Source organism: Dermacentor variabilis, unplaced genomic scaffold, assembly GCF_050947875.1.
Source record: "Dermacentor variabilis isolate Ectoservices unplaced genomic scaffold, ASM5094787v1 scaffold_16, whole genome shotgun sequence".
Lineage (NCBI taxonomy): Eukaryota > Metazoa > Arthropoda > Arachnida > Ixodida > Ixodidae > Dermacentor > Dermacentor variabilis.
This window is the reverse complement of record NW_027460324.1, coordinates 5,230,711-5,246,071: the sequence shown is the minus strand read 5'-3', so window position 1 is coordinate 5,246,071 and position 15,361 is coordinate 5,230,711. Positions and strand designations below refer to the sequence as shown.

General features: G+C 45.3%; 1 protein-coding gene across 2 annotated transcripts in view; it reads left to right on the top strand.

Annotated features, from left to right (window-relative positions):
- The first annotated feature begins 7,176 nt into the window (after positions 1-7,176).
- The window catches only part of LOC142568064 (tubulin-specific chaperone C-like), a 45,137-nt gene continuing 36,952 nt past the window's right edge, over positions 7,177-15,361 (top strand). Inside the window, exons 1-2 of one of the 2 annotated variants that reach the window (XM_075678146.1) lie at positions 7,177-7,426; positions 7,527-7,663. The gene's annotated coding sequence lies outside the window, so the exon portion shown is untranslated. Of the gene's footprint in view, positions 7,664-9,002; positions 9,056-15,361 lie in introns of both variants that reach the window. The other variant, XM_075678147.1, reaches the window with a different exon arrangement.

Sequence of the window (15,361 nt, the reverse complement as noted above, 5' to 3'; positions counted from 1 at the left end):
GTGAAAGCTTTAAATTTGGCTACGTCATGTATGCTGCAAATTACATACTGATGATTTCGCATCAGCAGTTGTGCGTTTTTTTTATGTCCTAACAAGGCTGCACTTTTACGTAAAAAGTGTGAATCAGTGAAGAGAAGCACGACGAAAAAAGAAATTGCACTTTAAAGTTAGCTATACTGTTCTTAGCAGGCTGGTGCAACATATGTATGCTGACCCTTCTTTGTCTTTTTCATCTGAATACACAACTTTTTCTGGTGCTTTCAAAAAGCTAATTTTGTTAATATAATTAAAAATGAATGAAGTAATTTATTTGCGCATATTAATTCCGCTGTAGGTCTCCATTGTTTGGGTAGGAATGTACTTGCACTGTTTTTCTGTGTTTTGGCATACTGTGTGTAGTTTTGCAGAGATGTCTTTTACTTGGCGTCTTTCCTACCTGTTTTATTCCTTCCATAGAAATGTAGGATGTCGGTGTGTCTCATACTCGCACATGAGCCTGACGTTCAGGAACACGTCATGATGTAAATAAAAAAAGATCACGAATAAACTTATGTATTACAAAGACGGCGCCGAGTAAAACAACACACGAAGAAGGGGGACACGAGACAGCACATATAGGCGCACTAACAACTATGAGTTGTTAGTTCGCCTGCGTACTGTCTCGTGTCCCCCTTCTTCGTGTGTTGTTTTATTCGGCGCCGTCTTTGTAATCATGCTTAACCAACTAGCCCACCAACACACGCTCAGAAACTTATCTAGTAGCGGGGGGCTCGCGAAACAGAACGAGGGACAAATGTTTATCGCGAAAGAAGGTAAATGCCAAGCAGGGAAGCTCTTTGGCTTTGGGCTATGTACGTGCATGTTGTTTTGCCTTCTCTTCTGCAACAGCGGCTGAGGAACTAAGCGCTTAACGTTGGGTCGCGGATGCCGGGGCCGCTTTTTTATGAATGCGAACCGCAAAAGAAAATGTGTGCACCTGGAATCCGAGTTGGTTTAGATCAATTCGATGTCCTTTACTACGGCGTTATTTGCAGCCGACTTTTCCGTTCGAATAATTTCTGCTTACGTGGCAACGTGGCTCAAAACAAATTTAACGGCTTTACGCCATTACTTCTGTGTCTGCAAAACCTTTGCTGTCAGGTTAATAAATGCGTCTTGGGCGTTGAGATGCGCTAGGAGTGCACATACAATTCATCTCTTATATGTAGTGAGTTTCGGGGATGCATCTTAACATCCGCCGAGCATTTGCACGTCTATTTGATTGCAACAGAAAACGATTATCAAAATATCAACGTGCAGCGCTGGCACTGCGCCGTACGTTTCGTACAGGATGGATGGATGGATGGATGATTCTGGCTCAACCCTTTGAATCGGGCGGCGGCGGCGCGCTCCACCTAGCCTTTAATGGTTCTATACGCATGCATACCTATGTATTTACTCCTTTACTTTTGCGTTGATATTGTCCACCAATCAGATAGCCTCCGTTTAGTTATTTTTACCTGTTCAAAGTCTATTCTACTTTCACTGTCTTTAAAACCCAAGGCTTTGAATAGTTCCCCGTTAGATTCAACTGCAGGGTGAAGTTGTTTACAAGCAAGTATCACGTGTTCCGCCGTTTCCTCCTCCTCTCTACACGCCTCGCACACCAAATCTATCTCCTGGTATTTGGCTCGGTACGTTTTAGTCCTCAGTACACCTGTCCTGGCTTCGAACAACAATGAGCTTCCCTTAGAGTTATCGTAAATATTTTCTTTGGCTATTTCTTGCTTAAACGTCCTGTATGTCTCCAATGCCGATTTGGTTTGCATCTCTGTACTCCACATACCCCTCTCTGCCTCCTTAACCTTTTTCTTGACAGATGATTCCTTACTTGTTCCCCCGCTAGTGCCCAAGTATTTGCTTGTCAATTTTCTAGTTCGCTTCCTCCACCTCGTGTCAACATTCCTCGTGTATAAGTAACTGAAAACCTTCCTAGCCCACCGAATTTCCCCCATTTTTCTCAATCGCTCCTCAAATGCTATCTTGCTACTAGCCTCTCTGCCCTCGAAAGAAGACCATCCCAGATCCCCCTGCACTCCAAGATTTGGTGTCTTGCCATGTGCTCGCAGAGCGAGCCTACCCACACCACGTTGCCTAATTTCCAACTGTTGCCGGGTCTCTGTTCTAATACATAGAACTGCATTGGCAAAAGTCAGGCCTGGTACCATTACCCCCTTCCATATCCCTCGTACTACCTCGTACCTATTGTAGTTCCACAGTGCCCTACTCTTCATAATCGCTGCACTTCTGTTACCTTTAGTCGTTAGATATTTTTCGTACTCTGTCAGATACTCAGTGCCATTATTTATCCACACGTACCCCAAGGTACTTGTATTTATCGACTATCTCCAGCGTGGCCTCCTGTATCTTATGCTCGCCGCAACTGTTATCATTAAAAATCATGACTGCTGATTTTTCTTTGCTAAACTTCAAGCCTAACCTGTCTCCTTCTGTACCACATATGTCCATTAATTCCTGCAGATCTTCTGCATTGTCAGCCATTAATACAATATCATCCGCGTACATCACTCCTGGTAATGACTGTTCAATCAATTTTCCTTGCTTGAGAAATGATAGGTTGAAGCCGAGTCCGCTTTGCTGTATTTTGGCCTCTAGACCTTGTAGGTACAGCATAAACATCAGAGGTGACAATGGGCACCCCTGCCTATGCCCCCGCCAAATCATCACAGGCTCCGAAACCTGCTTTTCCCATTGTATAATCACCCGGTTACCTTTATAGATATCTTTTAAGAAATTGGTTACTCCATCTTGCACTCCTAAAGTTTCCAGAATGCCCCACAAGCCCTCTTGAAGTACACTGTCATAGGCTCCCTTGATGTCCTAAAAAGCCAGCCATAGGGGTCTGTGTTCCTTTTCAGCTATTTCAATGCACTGTGTTAGCGAGAACAGATTGTCTTCTAGCCTCCTATGCTTCCGGAACCCATTTTGTAGCTCTCCAAGTACCCCCTCGTTCTCTACCCATGCCTGCAGTCTGTCCTTTATAACCTGCATAACCACCCTGTAAACCACTGACGTCACTGTTATAGGCCGGTAGTTATTTATGTCAGCTTTGTCCCCCTTTCCCTTATATATCATTCTCATCCTACTTAGCCTCCATTCGTCAGGTACTTTACCATCCACTAGCATTTTGCTCACCACCTCCCTCAATGCTTTCTTAGATTTCGGGCCCAATTTCTTTATTAACATAATTGGAATACCATCGGGGCCTGCCGATGTGCTACTTGGTACCCTCTTCTCCGCCCTTTCCCACTCTTTTTGTCCAAGCGAAAGCAGTGGGTTGACCGGGCTATCCCTCTCCGACGTACTGCATGTACCATTTGTCTGTTCTGTAAATTTTTCCCTCATCATGGTTCATATATGCTTCATTGCCGCCTCTCCTTCTAACCGAGTACCTTGAGCTGTTACTATATACCTCTGCTCTAGGCTTGTCCTATTACCCAAGGAGTTCAGATGTTGCCAGAATTTTCTAGCTGCCTGTTTATCTTTTTTATTGCTTATTTTTGACAGCCATTGGGACCCTTTTGTCTTGATTTTCTCGTTGATCAAATAATATGGTTCCCTTTTGCATTTTATGTAGTTTACCCATTTCCTCTCTACTTCTGCTTCAGGTTCTCCCTTACTTTTGGAATACCTGTGTTCCCTGGAGGCTTCCTGACGTTTCTTTATGGCCTTCTTAACCTCTTCATCCCACCAGCTCTTGAGTTTTCGTATCCCTTGCCTTGTTTTCCTGACTCGCGCCTTACCTAGCTCACGCTCAAATAGTCTCATTAACTTTGGGTAAGTCCAATCAGTTTCAGTACTCTCTGATATTTCCTCTTCAATTTGTTTGGCCGCTATTTCCACTTCGTCTTCTGAGTAAAAAATCACATCTGGCGTTTCCTCGCGCGTCGTTGGTGCTTTAGTTTCCCTCTTAAAACTCAACTTGATACGTTTGTGGTCGCTACCTATACTTATGGAGCCCTGTTCATCTATAATCATGGCTCCTAATCTATCGTACATCCTATGTGACATCAACACATAATCTATTGTCGAGTGTCGACCCCCTACCTCCCATGTTATGATCCCGTCACACTTTTCAGTAGAGTTACAGACAACTAAGTTAAGCCTCTCACACATATCCAGCAGCATGTTACCTGTGGAGTCTGTGTACCCATCCATATCTTCAACATGCGCATTCATGTCTCCCAATACAATTACTTCACATCCTTTTCCTAGCTCATTGATGTCCGCTGCTATACAGTCCAACATTTTTTTGTTTTCCTCTTTAGCATTTGATCCTGTCCAAAGGTATACAAAGCCCAGAAGTGTTTTCGCCCCTGCTACTTTTCCTTCTAGCCATAAATGCTCCTTGCATTCCTGTTTGACCCTTTGCCAATTTGTATTTTTATGAATGAATGCTCCAATTCCCCCACCCTTTCTGCTACCCTGCACTCTGTTGCAGTATTCCCATGCATAATCAGGGTTACAGGGCGGTTGTTCCATGTCCCTAAGATGTGTCTCTACAAACCCATAAACCATTAAGTTCTCCTGCCTTAGTTGTTCTTCGATTTCCTCCCATTTTAGCCTATTTCTGCCACCTTGCATGTTAATGAACCCTATGTCTGACTTAATTTGGCTCTTGCGCTTATTCCTGTCACCTCTCCTACAGTACCGATGTTTGCGTGTTTGTGGCTCCTGCCTCGAATCGTCCACGCCTACACTGCTTCTTTCAGGGCTCTGGGTCCCCCTAAAAAAGATGTTGCCTGGCGACCCATCCTGCCCCCTATCCTTTTGCCAGTGGCACCACTGTAGTGAATACCATCCTGCACAAAAGGTCGGAAGCCGGTTCCGTACACGTCCCTGTTGACCTCCATCACGCTGTACCCGAGTCGTCCGCTCAGACTCCTAATGACCCGATTGGCCTCAACCACCCTCCTTTCTACCTGGTAAGCCTGGCCCTGGACCTCTGGGATAGTGCATATGGTCACATGCACCCTCCCGGAGGCCTCTCTAAGCTTACTCAGCCCAGTCTCAATGTGCCTCTCAAGGTCCTGGCTTCTCCCCTTAAGCACGTCATTGAGCCCAGAATGCATAATGACCAAGCTGTCGCTCTCCGTGCTGACCCCAATTACTTCCCGCGCCTTGGTCATTGCTTCCGCCATACCCTTGCCCGCTTGCACCTCCACCTGTACTCGCCCGTCCGCCTTCACTCTCGCCATCACGCCCTGTTCGGCCCTCCCCACATTGGAGTCCCCTATCACCAGGACCCTTCTACGTGCAAACCGTTCGACTGCAGCCTGTGCCTGCTGCCCCTCCCTTTGCGCCCGCTGGCGCCCCTGTGGCTGCAGCGTCGCCTCACTCGGGGCGCGTTGTGCAGCTTCACTATAACTACGCCGTTTCACCGGCGGCGAGCTGACGACGGCTTGCTTTGGCTCCCTGCCTCCCACATCGCCTGTAGGGTCTACCCTACTTTCCGAGTTTTTGCCAACACTTTGTTGTCCTGACCCGACCTTCTCCGCTGCCCGCGTCTCCAGCGCGTCGAGCCGCCTTTCCAGTTCGGCGCTCCTTTCTTTTTCTGCCTCAAGCTCGGCCACGGTCCTTACTAACTGCGCGGCCTGGGCCGCCTCCACCTTGACAAAATTGTCAACTTTCGCCTGCAGTGCGACCCGCGTCTCCTGTTCCTCCCTCAGTTCTGCCTTAAGCTCGTCGAACTTAGCCGCCCAATTCCCTTCCAGTTTTTGGACGGCTTCCCTGACGCCCTCGCAAGACCTGCACGTGGAGCTAGACCCCCATGTTCCTACAGCGCCATCTCGTGCTATCTACATGAAGCGCCTCAGTGGCGGGCGCTTCCTGAACACACTGCCCCTATTCTAGTACACTGTAATAACGCCCACAACTAAAAAAAAAAGGCCGCCGTTCCTGCGACCCGGTCGCAGGAGTGGAAATGGGGGGTAAGCGTTATAGTGCCCTGGTCGTTCGAACGCTTAGGGCCCGAAAGCGTTAGGTTCACCCAAATAGACGCTGAATAATGGTTTGGCTTGGCTCCGTATATTATTTTTAAATAGGTAGCGCTAAAGCGATGAACGCGACGATCGAGCCCTGAATCGGTGCTTCCGTTCTGCCCGTGCGGTCTTCGCCTGTGTCCGTGGCTGTGGAGAAGTGATTGTAGCTGTTTGATGTCGTTAAATGTGAGAGCTTGTGGCGAAGTGATTGAGAATGGCCGTAGTAGTTCTGCCCATGTAGTGTTTTGCGGACTTCACCTGTACCTGTGACTGATCGTGTTGCCCAATATCTTTGTGGAAAGCGACGTGGTTTGTATGGATGTCATCGCAGCGTTTGCCAGCTCCTGGGTGGCCCGTGTGCCAGTTATTGATGGCGTTGCCCAGTAACTTTGTGGAAGTTGATGTACCTTGTGTGGATTTCGTTGCCGCTTATGACTGCCTTAATTATAGGTGGTGACGCTGCCTTTTGAAGCGCGTCCGAGCGCGAGAAACTTCACCGATTTTTTGTAAACAACGTAGACGTCTCGAAATGTTAGCTAGAAATCAACCAGCAGCAAGCCAAGTCCTTATTTTGTGGTTTTCCGAGCTTATGCTCATGCGAGCAGCAGAAGGACAAAAGGACCGTTACATAATGTCAGTTCCATAAAATCAAAAAAAAAAAAACAAACTTGTGGCAACAATAAACATCCCGGGTGATCCTAGGAGTTATCGCGTTGACCTCGGGGAAAAATACGATTGCAGATAACTCGTGCAAAGAGCATTATACGATAAGCTCCCCGCTGATTTAGTGGCTTTAATATGTAATTTCAAAAATGCATGCTCGCTTACTGCCAGCAGAAAACTCGGTTGTGTTACCCCGTATTCGAAAACAGCATGATAACCGTAGCCCAATACAATCTTTGCGATGTTTAAAGGACTGCAGTATTAGCTAAAATTTATAAAAATCAGCAAAATGCGTTTCCACTACAGCATTCTCACTGCACACGCAGAGGACGGCCGCGCGAGCTGACGGCGCCATAGAGTTTCTCACTACATAGTGTTATAGTGAGAAACTCTATGGACGGCGCCCCTGACGACAGCGCCGCCCTGCGGCATTCACGCGAACGGGGGCCAGTTTTTCTTTGCCGGTCATCACACCTCCCCTTTCTAGACACCATAACGACACGGGACGACCTACTGGTCGCTACAGTTGTTAAAGTGACGGGCCCCGTCGCTGTAGTCACAACCTTTCTTTTTTCACGTTTTTCTATGGCATATGTCTGAATGTGTGTGCGTCTGTAGAGTGCAGTGGGACGTTTCCGAAGAGGAACCGCTACCAGCTGCTTACTTCACTACGAGGCGACCGAGCTAGTATCAGCCACTCATTGAAAGAAAACGGTCCCCTTGTACGAAGTTCCAGCCTTCGCATTACCTTTGATGTTATCCCTTTAGCTACGACGCGTGCACGCACACCGCATTCATTTTGCACTGTCCTGTCTCATGTAGACAAATGCTTCGGAAAGACGGGGCCAGGAGGACCATCGTGCATTACGTTGGCACCGGCTGGCTCGTTGCAGCAGTAGTGGAAGTCGCTGCTATTGGTGGTTGCTACTACTACTACCGGCGTCTCGACCGCTCACAAGGTAGGAAAGTAGATTTTAGCAGTCTTTGGGAATGGGAACTTGGGCACTTTTTGGAATGCCCGTCCGCATTAACCCTTTTATGTGAACTTCGGGGCCCGTGGGTAGGCGGACAGTGGCCCGAATAGACCACGTGGGTCACTGGATTGTGCCACTGGGCGTGTGAACGTTCTTGGCCGATCCTCCGGGATGAGTATGCGCCGCTAGGTAGGTGTGCCCGGAAATACAAGAGGCATGGAGTGAAGTCGGCAACAGAGTGCAACTAAAGAAAAGTGAAAAAGTAGGCATCAAAATTAAACAGCTGAGTGTGGAGCACTGAGCTACGATGAAGATTGTGCCGGTAACACAAAACTGAAACAATTCGCAGTTTTGCCCGAAAGGCGAAGCATCGATTGCGATAGAAAGTTAGCCGACAGCTATGCGAGTAGAATAGTAGTTTTATCGGTCGTATAAACTTAGAAACGTTCGCTTACAAAGTGAATTAGCAAGCATGATGTCAGCGCGGACACTCGCCATCAAGACTCTGTGTGAGCAAGCGCGGCAGCAGCAGCGAGCGAAGTGACCTTCGCGCGGTCTCTCGCTTCAACACGAGGCTAGAGCAGCGAGAACACAGTGCGCACAAGGGTGCGAGCCATCTGGCCATCTGCAGATCCCTTTCAAGATACGGCGCGCCACCGCGCGCGGCCGTGCAAAGTACGCACCCCCCTTCCCTTCAGCGCTGCTTCCCTGCTTTCCTCCATATATGGCGCGCAAGATTGAGCCGCGATCGTCAGTTCCCCTTGCACCCGGTCTTGAAATACGCAGTTGCTTGCCCCCCCTCCCCCCTGCCTCCCTGCTGTCCCACCATGGCCTTTCTCGCGAGGTGTAAAACAGCGTGTTTGCCCTCCGCTATATTCGTTCGTGCTCGCCAGGTTGAGCCCTGATCGTCGGCTTCGCTCGCACATATTGGGAGCGAGCTCCACCACTAAAAAAGCTGGCGCCGCCATTGGCGTGGCGTGGCATGAGGGGTCATGTGGACACAGCGGCCGCGTTGGCTGCTTCGGAAGCGCCGAAGCTAGCTGGAAACGAAAGTTTTAAATTCCACCTGCGCTGTGATTCTGATTAAGTGATGAGGCTTTCCCACCGTGGGTGTCCGCTTGACAACATTTGAAAACACTATAATAGGTAGTGGCTGCCTTTGGAGGCATTCAGTATAGTAGGCTACTGCTTAGTGCCGGATGTGTGCAAGAGAATCTGGTGTCAGCCTTATTCGCACGTAGCCGCAGGATAAGACGTTGCGTGAAGCTTTGCTCGAAAAACTTAAAACCGGCAAATACCCATTGGCTACAACTCGGGTATGCAGCAAGTACAGACACAAGGAAGATTTCTGCTACAGCGCCGGGACTGCGATGTTTGGTGAGTAGCAGAAAACGCGCACTGAGACGCTTGCCCACTGTCTGGCTAATGTCATGACGGTTTGGTCTATGAACTTGTTTGCTAGATACTGGCAAGTTCACTGGAATGGAAAGGGAGCGGTAAGACGCACATTAAATAAAGGCAGGCACGCTGAGAAGACTGATAAACATACCAGAATAAAACTAAATTAGTATGTTTTCACGATCCACTGAAATCTATTCCTGTCATCACTCCACTGTTTCTTCATTCTCCTCTGTGTAACAATTGCTCTTGCTCTCCTATTCCATACCTCTCAAGTGTCAATTATCTCGGTGTTCATTTCGATTCTAACATGTCCTGGAACACTCACTTGGCTAACGTTTGTGAAAGGCTGCGCAAAATAGCCTGCCTACTGCATTCTATTAAAGCACTATGCCCGATTTACCTAAGGAAAACAATAGCACATGCATTAGCGTACAGTGTGCTGAGATATGGAATCTGTTCTTTTTATTTCTGTTCAGTGTTTTGGTGCAATAAAGTTGATTCTTTACTAAAATCCATAATTCGGGCGGTGATGTATGGTGTGCACATTACTAACAATTCCAGTCTTTTTTCATGCTCGCACATGCCCTCGTTCAGGCTGTTATTCAAAGAAACGGTAATCCTTTTGTATATATGGAACAATGAGTTCTGCCTCCCGTATGTCCCCGCCGGAGCATTACGTACACGCGACCGCTTTACCTTACCAAGAGTACGGACAAGATATGGCAAACGTGTCCGTGCCTTCTATGTACCTGATGTGTTAAATGACCTGCCAGATAGTTTTATCTTCCAGCACACGGAAAGAAGTTAAATCTTATATTTTTGATTTGTATGTGTAATTTCGTTTCTTTCCTTTCTTTCTTTCTTTCTTTCTTTCTTTCTTTAGTTTTATTTTGAGTCTTGTACATAATTGATTCACTGTGCCGCTCCCTGGCTTGCTCCATTCTGCCGAGCGCTGCCCCACAAGCCCATTTTTGGCTTGGGCAGGCTCGTATTTGTATGTCATTTTCGAAATAAATAAATAATTTATATATAATTTATATATATGGTCATGCTTATGTTTTGAATTAATGCACTTGATACGAAAAAGAAGCAGAGGGAAATTGCACGCTGAGAAGACTGATAAACATACAGTGCGATGCAACTTGAGAAATAATATTGAAATGTTCAAGAATTTAGAAGACAAGAAAGATTGAATCGTCGCTACGGCACATCACAGCTGCTGTAGCTATAGGCGTCGAAGTCTCTATAACGAAATTATTTTTGAACAGTTTTGATAGCCTCCACGCAACAATGGTTGCTTGTGTACTGTCAAATGCTCATATTCTGCGGCCTAACCCTATGTAACCTTTACCATATGTAATAGCCTCCCTAGAGGGCTTAGGGTTATTGCACCAGATTGTAACCATTCCTTTTTGAATGACTTGCGGGACAGTGTTACTAAACCGCTCCAGCTGGGTCCGTCCAACCACGTTTATCTTCTTGATTTCAATTTTCCGCTTATGGACGGGGAACATACGTCATCTTCATGTCATGTGTCTCTGGAACTAATCAATTTAACGTTAGATTTTAACCTCTTCCAAATAGTGAAGGCACCTACATGCGTTTCCCATATCTTGGACTCTGTTTTCACAAATGCTTCTGACACAATAACTTCCATTTCAAATGAGTGGCTTTAGTGATCATAACCTCATTCAACTAGCTCTTAGCATCACAAAGCCCGTGTCTGGCACAACAGCAAAACAAATTTGCGATTATAACAGAGCAAATTATGATATGAATAACTACAGTGCTACTACCTTCATTTAATTGTCGATCCGTAAACGAAAACTAGGTACTCTACAGGGAAAAATTAACTGCATTAGTAGACCGGTACCTCCCAATAGTCTCCATAACTAACGACAAATCCAGCCCTTGGTTCAACAAATCTCTTTGCAAACTATGGAATAGAAAAAAGCATTCGTATAACAGGGCTAAACGCATGCGCACTGCTGAGGCTTGGCAGATATGCAAAGACTGTTTAAACAATTATGGCTCAGCGATATCTTCCATTAAAGATAAATACTCGGAAGACCTACCATCGCTGCTAACTTCCAATTCCAAAAAATTTTGGCAAACCGTATCTCCGACAATAGATACTAAGATACTAACACCCTAACTTTACACGGAACAGAAAACACCTATTTCTAGCGCCGATTGACCCACCGTATTCAACACGTTTTTTTCACTTGCTTTCACTCAAGGGGACTGTTCCAATGTTCCAACTTTTCCCGAACTTGACGGCGCATACATGGAACCAATTGTTATCACTGTTAAACGCGTTAAATTACTCATTAGCAACCTCAAAATGTCCACTTCAACCGGTATTGACAACATTAATTCCAAGATATTAAAGAACACCGTCGCTGCTTCAAGCAAGATCTTATGTCATATTTTTCAACAATCTCAGCATCTGCAAAGTTAACCACCGATTGGTTAATAGGGAAAATAATACCAATTCACAAATCTGGAGATGTTCACTCGCCTGACAACTATTGGCCCATATCTTTAACCTGCATATGTTGCAAAATGCTTGAGCACATAATCACTTCACACGTGTAAGCCACCTTGAAGCTCACAATTTCTTTTTTTCTAATCAGCATGGTTTTAGGTAGGGATTTTCCTGTGACACACAATTATTTGAACAAACGGACGGACCTGCACTTTAACATGGACTGCAACCTTCAAACGGACTGTATGTTTCTCGACTTTCCTAAAGCTTTTGACCGCGTACTCCACTGCCACCTAATTTCTAAATTATCTGCCCTACGACTTGACTCTTTAACATTATCCTGGATTCGTAATTTTCTTTCTTTTCGGGAACAGTTTACTGTTAACAATTTCTCTTCCCCACCTTTTTGTTAGCTCTGGTGTGCCAGAAGGCAGCGTCCTCGGCCCCTTACTCTTCTTTATCTACATTGACTTACCCACCCGGATCACTTCCTGCATGCACCTTTTTGCCAAAGACTGCGTTATCTACCGTCCTATTCACACGACTGACGATCACTTGGCACTTCAAGCAGATCTTAACCGTATCGCTAACTGGTGTAACAAATGGCTCATGACACTAAACTTTACAAAGTGCGAGGTGATGTGCTTCAGCCGAAAAGGTGTAAATTTAAATTTTCGTATTACCTTTGGAGGGGGCCTAACCGATTCTGCAGGCATCTTTAATAAAGTTCTCTCTCTCTCTCTCATCTTAATAACACTATGCTTTCCCAGACTTCATCATACAAGTACCTTGGTGTTCTTACAAAGGATCTTTCACGGGTTTCATGCGCTAAAGCATCACATTCTCTTGGCTATCTACGACGTGATTTGCGAAATGCCCCGACAAACATTCGAAAACTCGCTTTCCAAACATTGATTTTGCCACAGTTAGAATTCGCCTCCCCAATTTGGTCTCCTCATCAAAATTACCTCATTAATATGACGGAAAGGATACAAAATAAAGCAGCCCGGTTCATTACACGTAACTACGGTATAAACTCAAGTATTACACAAATTAAACTAGACCTTCTACTGCCGCCATTAGATATCCACCACAACATCGCTCTTCTGTACTTATTCTACAGATATATTTACGCTAATAAACGAACCCGAATACAACTGCAAATACCCCACTCTTTCTCACCCAGATTACATAATCAGTTCAGTCTCATGCGCATATACGGTAAAACAAATGCATTTAATTCATCTGCACTACCTCGTGCCATTGGTCTCTGGAATGACCTCCCTGATAACATAGCATCGATATCTAACCACGACACGTTCCGCTGTCAATTACTCACACTTTACCCATTTAATACCGTTCACGAATGCCCAGCCTAGTGTATTTGATTGTGCATTTTTCCAATGTTGTATATTTTCATAAACAGTATTCCTTTTGCTCTGTTAATGGTAACAAGTATTCGTGTGCCAAGAAAATTGTTAGAAAAATGTATCTCATTTGTGAAATGTTCCCTACTACTACCGTATTTGCTTGTTTTACTTATTCAGCTATTTCAGTTTTATGTGATTTTACAGTATAAAAAAAACAGCTGCCATATAAGTGTTTTTTTCCTAATAACAATCGGTAGGGACCCTCTAACAAGTTGGTTGGGTCCCAAAAGTGTGTACTTTGCAATTGTATACGTTCATTATGTTAAATAAACTTTCAAACTTCAGATATTGCTTTATTCCCTGTGCCTTCAATATTGTATAACACGGCAATCTTTTCATACCACTGTTCCTGTAGGAAATTTGTACTTTATCTATCTTTACTTTTTAAAATGCCCCCCTTACTTTATGCCCTGTCATAGGACCTGTAACGTTCTTTTGAATAAATAAAAACATAGTCACACCCTTCCTTTCCTTCAGCCGACTTGCTTCACTAATAAGCGATGACTGGACATTATGTTTAAAATTATTCAGCAGGAAGATTCCAACTGCTAATTGAAGCCATCAGTAAAAATTTCTCTATTTTGCACATTGCGCACCTGTTGTGTCATCTTTGATGGAGAGGTAGCTGTAGCTCAGTTGCTATGGTGTTGCACTGGTGAGCATGAGGGCGATCCCAGCTGGGGCAGCTACATTGCAATGTGGACAGAATGCAAAAACACTTATGTATTGGATGCACATTAAAGAACCCTGGGTGGTCAGAATTTACCCAGAGCCTCCTCCTACTGTATGCCTCATAATTGGGTTATTATTTTGGCATGTAACACTCCAGAATTCAATTTTCTTTTTGTGCTCTTTGGCCATATCTTGCCCTTGTACCACAAAACACCTCCTCATCATGGGTTTCATGCAGCAAACTCGACAGTGTTATGTCTCACCTGTGTGTTTAACATTCGTGTCATGCAGCCAAAATGCCGAATTGTTCAAGCTGTTGCTCGGACAATGGCGGCGATTCGGGTAGTTAAATATGTTAAAAGTGTAGTGCTTCCATTAAAGCTGGACATATTGCAAACAAGCACCGGATATAGTACAAGCTGAGGCTTTCTGGGGCAGCAGGTCATGTATGTGTAAGCACAGGTGGGAGCTCTAACATGGACATGACCACCATTTTCACTCTGTTTTCATTACTGTGTTGTCATAACATTGTCATTGTCACCATTGTCGTGCCGTCGCCTTCATTTCATCATGCTCATTCCATCATCCTCACGCTGTCGTAGTGATTTCAGTGTTGTCATCTCATTATTATCACGCCTTCGTTGTGATGCCACTGTCATTGCATTGTCTTCATTCCAGCTTCATCATTTCAACATTGTCGTATTAGTGTCGTCACGCCATCGTCATAACATCATTGTCACACAGTCATTATGCCTTCATGGTTGTTCGAGCTTTGTCACCTATTGTCGTCATGTCGTTGCCATCATACTATTTTTATCATTTCAGCATCGTCATCCCTTTGTCATCGTGCCATCGCTGTTCCATTGTTGTTCTGTCATAGTGATTCCAGTAATGTTATGCCGTTGTGGCTGTTGTGTCATCATCATGATGTCATTTTCATTCGATTGTCATTATGCATTTGTGCTCATTCCATCGTTGGCATCTGTCACGATTCCATTGTCATCATGCCATCGTCATCAGTGTGTCATCTTCATACATTTGTGGTCATTCCATCTTCGTCATCGTGTTGTTGTCATACAGTTGTCATCATGTCATTGTGGTTGCACCGTCATTATTCATTTTTCATCATGGATGGGATGCGTATGATTGAATGCCTGAAGTTTATGTTGAGCAAGGCGTATCCTGGTGAAAATGTGTCAAACTTGGTCATGTTCTCTATACAGTCGCTGACCATTTATTCGGACCTCACGGGGACTGCGGAAATGTCCGAATAAACAGGTGTCCGAAAAGGCAGATTAAAAAAAAAAGTTCTTTATTTCCACGCACTTATTCGGGCTCGGCAGTAGGCTTGAAGAAATTGTGAATGTGCCGTTGCATGCTGTTCCCTTTACGTGCAATCAAATAAACCTGAATCTTGGAGCACAGTCACTGCTTGTACATGCTCCGCATGCGACGGCAGCGTAGCACTTGGTGCGTCATCTTCCAACTCAGAGTCATCGTCCGGCGATGCAGCAGAAACCTGACAAATGATCTCACCGTCATCGAGTTCTGTGCATGTCAGTAGAGCAGTATCAGCGCCTGTGAAACTATCAAATGAGACTGTGTCCGGAATCTCAATGCAACCACTGCACAGGTCTCGGCAGAACATTTTCAGTGTCAGTAGGGAGCGCATCGGAAGGCGACAAATCCTAG